This window comes from Saccostrea cucullata, unplaced genomic scaffold, assembly GCF_032062105.1.
Source record: "Saccostrea cucullata isolate Sc308-1 unplaced genomic scaffold, CSIRO_AGI_Scuc_v1 ctg4225, whole genome shotgun sequence".
Taxonomy (NCBI): Eukaryota; Metazoa; Mollusca; class Bivalvia; order Ostreida; family Ostreidae; genus Saccostrea; species Saccostrea cuccullata.
Window position 1 is genome coordinate 41560 of NW_026931528.1, and position 6000 is coordinate 47559.

The 6000-nt window shown below is 33.4% G+C and overlaps 1 long non-coding RNA gene across 1 annotated transcript; it reads right to left on the reverse strand.

The window, feature by feature from the left end:
- Nucleotides 1-2617: 2617 nt before the first annotated feature.
- On the reverse strand, nt 2618-4230 carry LOC134232869 (uncharacterized). The gene is made up of 2 exons (XR_009984870.1): nt 4152-4230; nt 2618-3599 (listed from the first exon to the last, which is right to left on the reverse strand). It is a non-coding gene; the product is annotated as an uncharacterized LOC134232869 (long non-coding RNA).
- Between the last annotated feature and the right edge of the window lie 1770 nt (nt 4231-6000).

Consider the following 6000-nt stretch of genomic DNA (forward strand, 5'->3'; position numbering starts at 1 on the left):
TTGTTGATATACATAGATTCACGTCTGTAAACTATAATATAAGTTCGTTAACTATAGTTAAGAGTTGTAAACCATAGTTTACAAATCATGAAACTGTATTTATAAGATAATCTATGTTTTGAGACCGTAAACTATAGTTTACAATCGATAAACCTAGTTTATCGACTGTGAAACTATGATTAGCTCATTTTTGTGAATTTGGCATGCTAAACCTAGTTTCACAATTGATAAACTAGGTTTATCGTCTGTAAACTATAGTTTACAAACCGTGAACTATAGTTTACAATTCGTTAAGTATAGTTTTCATCTGTAAAACTATATTTAACGGTTGTTAACTATAGTTTACGAATGATAATCTTAGTTTATCTGTCTAATAAAACGTTAACAATAGATTTTGTTGATAAACATAGATTCACGTATGTAAACTATAATTTACGATCGTTAACTATAGTTAAGAGTTGTAAACCATAGTTTACAAATCGTGAAACTGTATTTATCAGATAATCTATGTTTTGCGATCGCAAATGATTGTTTTTGGTGTGAAGTATAGTTTACGGTTGTGAAACATAGATTATCACGTTAACTATGATTTACAGATGTAAAATATAGATTAACGTTGTTAACTATAGTTCACAGTCCGTAAACTATAGTTACAACCGATAACCTTAGTTTATCGACTGTGAAACTATGTTTTGCTTATTTTTGTGGATTTGGCGTGCCATGGTACACTGTAGACCTGTCGTTGAATTGTTTTTTTTTTCCAGTAACACTCAGTCGTGATTCAATATGAGTTGACAATTTTTAATTTCAATTTTGAATGTTTCTGATTTTTTCAAGGAAATTCCAGTCAATTAGTTTGATAACTTTTTGTCTTAATCTTTGTTCGATTAATGCATGCTTTTTTTTCTTAGTTCGGGATCAAACCAAGGTTTGGCTGCTACAGTACTTGTGTCCTTTCCTTACTGCTTTTACATGTAGGTAGACCTTCTCTTAGGAGGTCTAAATATGTAATGGTATCGATAGTCGTGTCAATTGATTCGTCGTTACAAGTAAAAGCTTCTATATATTACATGTATTAATCTTCCATCTCATGCCTGGGTTAGGATATGCTGCTGACACCGGACTTTGAAAATCCTTTAGGAGTTACGAGTATTTGGCCTGGAAGATGTCAATTCTATTTTCCTCTGTCGTGGTGAGCTTCCAAGTCTCACAGCCATGTAACAATTAGACAGACAAAACCATGCCCTTGATGGGAGTGACTTTGGCCTTTCTGCTGTGTCCGTAACACCGGAGAGCCCTATCCTCTTCATGATATCAATAGTACCTCCGCTGTCCATTGTGACATTTTGCGCCAAGCTATGTGAACCTGACCAATTCTTTGTCGCCAAATCATATGCTAGTTGTTTATCTTCAGCACTTTGCATTCCTTGACATTGAGCTTCACCCGATTTTTACCAAGTTGTCAAGTTGTTCTTGGTTGTCTTGGACTGGATATCATTCCTTGTTCCAGACAGTGTCATGTTATCGGCAAAGTCAAGGTTTTAAGCATATTCGTGAAGTCTCCGCGAATCCCGTTTCTTTTTTCTCTGACTGCTTGTTGCACCACAGTCTATCACAAGGAGAAACAAGAAACATGACATACAACAGCCTTAGTTTACATCACAGTTTAAGGAAAGGGGTTGTGAATTCGTTATCATCGTCAATCACACAGCATTTATTGTCTCTGTGCACAAACTCAAAAGCTTTCTCGAAGTCCACAAAATGAATATACATTTTTTATTCATATCCTGCAAATTCTTTTAAAAATGGCAAAGTTGAAGTATCTTTTCACTACTTCATATAGAGCACAACCTCTGATCCAAAATGTGCCATTACATAATTAAGATCTGTTTCTGAAGATCATAAAACATGTTTTAATTTTTGTACTGTTGGTTATGCTCATATCTTAATTCTTTGCTGAAGGTAGTCACAAACGCATGTTTTCTGCAAAATTTGAGAAAAGAAAATATTGTCATAGGAAATGAAAGCACTAAATCTCTACTTTATTTTGATATATGAAATGTGACAGGTGATAGTAAATTAATATAATATAAGGACAGGGCCATTTTTTGCAGAAAGTGAACCTAGCTTTTTATTTCCCTATTGAACATGACAAAGATAACACAGCGAGTGTGACCGATTGGCAGGGGATTCTCACTCCTTCATGACACCTGATCCCATCTCCGATGTTTTCGAGGTCTGTGTTTGCTCTGCTCCTGGTTTGTAACGTTTAAATGGACTTTAGAGTTTGAATTATGTTCTTGAGCTTCGTATATTTACGTATTATTCAGCAACTACACACCCCTTGCTCTTCGGTGATGTTATTTGTCAGCTACCCGGCCTGTCCTGTCAGCATCTTAACAATGCTTTATAAGCTCTCTTGCCTCCCATTCTCAACCGCTTTCATTGCTCGCTAACTTTTGTTCGCCATCCAAACACATTTTAAAGCCTTTAAATTCAGTCCTAAATTGAAAAGATTCTTTAATAAACAATTGCAAGCATATGTGAAATTACGCTTAGATGTTAAAGTAAAAGAGACAACTGAAAAACAAAAAACAAATAAACTTCAACAAGAAACTGAATTCAATAACTTTTATTAAAAAATAATGAATGATATTAATTGTTTGTATATAATAACAAAAAAAAACCCCGATGCATAAGGATATACATGTATAATGATGTATACATTTCTATATATTTTTCACAACAGTCATAAAAAATAAAATATGGATATCATGAATGTTAATTCAATACAAATCGTGAGTGCCATTCAATATCATACAACAAAAGGAATATCATTTTGGGTACGTTGATATACACATAATCACAGAAAATACCTTGAGCTTAAGATTAAACAGTTTTGGCATACTAGCAGCAACATTAAGCTAATTTTACTCCTCGGACAGAAGAAAAACCTTCAAACAACAAGCACACTAAGCCAAGACATTCACACACCAACATACAGTAACGTAAATATTATTTTTACTTAATTAAACAACTGTTAATGCTTGATTCCTTCATTGCAAACACATTCATACAAACAAAATGATTGCCAGTTTACTTCTTCTGTCGAAAATACACTTGCACAACGAACAAGACCATACAATAAAGTATAACGTGAAATGGTAAATTTAATTTAGCACACATTCTTGCACTTAAATCATTACTTTTTTAAATTCAGGTTTACGTTTGGAAAACTAGCTTTAGCAGTTAAAATGTATAAATTTCAAAAATATATAAATATTGCCATGGGAGATTAACATAATCCAACCCCAAAAATTAAATAAAAAGATATAAATGTACAAATTTTATTGCACCCTCCTAGTATTTAATGTTACGACAAAAATGTTCCGGATACTCATTAAAAGATTGTCTCAGACTTTCTCTGTATGATGGCGGCGGGCACTCTGGATGTTCAGAATCCTTTGTGGCTTCGTCATAGCTTGGCGGTTTCACCGGATGCACTACTATTTCTGGACTTCCGCCTGCTCCTGCATTAGTACGTTGGCTCTGTGTTACAATGTCGTAAATAGCAGCGGTCATTAATCCACACTGGCGATCTGAAATATGATTGTATAAAATTTATGTCAGGCTATTATTTATTTACAGTATGTTCTGCTTTTTTACGTATGCCCGATCATTACAAAGAACATGTGGTGAGCCTGGCCGGTTAAAAGGGAATGCTTACTCCTCCATGACACCCGATCCCACCTCTGATGCTTTAGAGGCCTGTTTGCTCTACTCTCAGTTCATGTACTGTTTTTATAGCCTTTTGGGGTTCATCACTGTCCCTGATATCGATATTTCAATAAAAAAACCTTTAGTTATTCATATATTACTAGTAAATATTTATTGCCTGGGACTGACTAAAACATGGTTTTGCTACAAAGATTCAAATTGTCTTAGGCAAGTTTATAGAGAGGTCAATATGCTTTTAGAAATTTAAAACTTTTACCTTACCGGGATTTTCATTGGAAAAAATAAAATGGAAATAAGGGGTTTACTTAAATTCATTTATTGCCTTTACTTAGCCCCCCCTTTTAATGTGTGGATCTATATATCTATGCAATCTTTTTCTATCCCTTTTTCCTCTGATACCTTAAACCTTTTACCTTGTTGGCGAGAATGTTGACTATATCTTGCTTTTCTTTTTATAACAATCACACACAAGACGCCTAGAATCAATACGAACTCCAAAAAAACCTATTGGTAAGTTGACCATACTCTGAAATGCATTATTTTTTTAATGTATCTATATAATTATATGTTTGAGCAATAACAATAAATGCCAATATTTTTTTTTTAACTTTGAGACGTTTGAATACTCACGAGCTGATATCTTTATCGACATCTGGCGCTGTATTTTAGGTCCTTCACAGTAAAACGTTTGATTGGGAATCTGTAGACATAATTACGAATGTGATTAATACAATATATGTAAATTTTATATAGCAATTCTAACAAAAAGTTTATGACAATGAATATTTTCATTTGATTAAATTAAGCTGCCCCCTTGACGCTTTGGTTTAGAGTTTCTCCCGATGTGAACATAAAAACAAGTGTTGCAGTAGGTGTTACACAAAAAAGCCTCCACTATTGGACAAAATTTTTAGCTCTCCACCGGGAGTGGTGGCGTTTCCATATATTATATGTGTGAAAAATTCTCGAGATGGACGTTAAACAAACACACATTACGGTTCAAGTTCATTTTGCTATGAGGGGGGATTTATACCGAATACCGGGGGCGTAGGTCCTTTGCTAGCTAATGTCAATTTAGGAAGTTACCTGAGCAATTTCTATCCAATGAACAATTAGCGTTGGGACCTAAAACAAAAAAAAACGATAAACATGATAAAAAATTGAAAAAAAAATTAATTTCTAGCTCGCTGTGTGTGTTCAAGTCGGATGCAGTACAGCTAAAGGGTATATTCAAAATATTTTTATTCATAATATATTGTAAAATTGTGTTATAACATGTGATTAAATTAATGGCCTTCTTTATAACTTCCATTTTTCGTAACAAGTTCTAGTATTTCACCTAAAAAGATTGTTCCAGATAATGCTAGGACTTGTGAATTTTATTTCGTTTAAATTCCGGTACTTCCATTTAAATGAAATTCACGGTCTAATTATGATGAATCCAAATATTTTGTTTACGACGCAATTGTCATCGTATCTGCACAGTCAATTGCAAAGATAAACAATGAATTCGGGTAGTTACATAATCAAAAAACCCGGGGGGAAATTACAATGCTTGAAACATGTGGTACATACTCGTATTTGAAAATTGAATTAATATTATTCAAAAGAATTTTTTATAGCAATTACTTATGTAAAGTTCTACTCGTTTAACACCCCCCCCCCCCTTTCCCCTTTTGAATTATGGGCTATTGCCCCACCCCACCCCACCCCCATATCCAGCTTACCGTAATGTTATTAATTAAACCTGAACTATTAACATTTTTACTTGCATCCAAGAATACATGTATATGAGACAAATAGACTATCCAAACTTCATTATATACGTATACGTCTTTAATTATGCAAATTGAAAGCAATACGAATTATATAATTATCCACAGAAGTAAAAGAATATTTTCAAAATTTTAATTTACTCTTCATAATAAGGATTTAATTTAAAAGGGGAAAATATTAATTTTAGCATAAAATTTTGAAAAAAAACAAAAGTACGAAAATATAATACATGTACACTACTACACACCATTGATGGATAAAAATATGTTTCTACATGCTTAATCAAATTATCAGTTTATTTTTTTTCCCGAGGCGGGACAGTAATCGCTGGCATATGGAACTACGAGGTTGTTTCAACGAATGTTTTTTGACTGCCTTATAATTTTGATTGTGTGTACAGTCGTCAGTAGCTGTTTATTTTAGCGAAGACAAGAAAAAGAATTAAATAAGGAAGTTTAAAAATCAGGACGGGGGTTTTACCTTAAT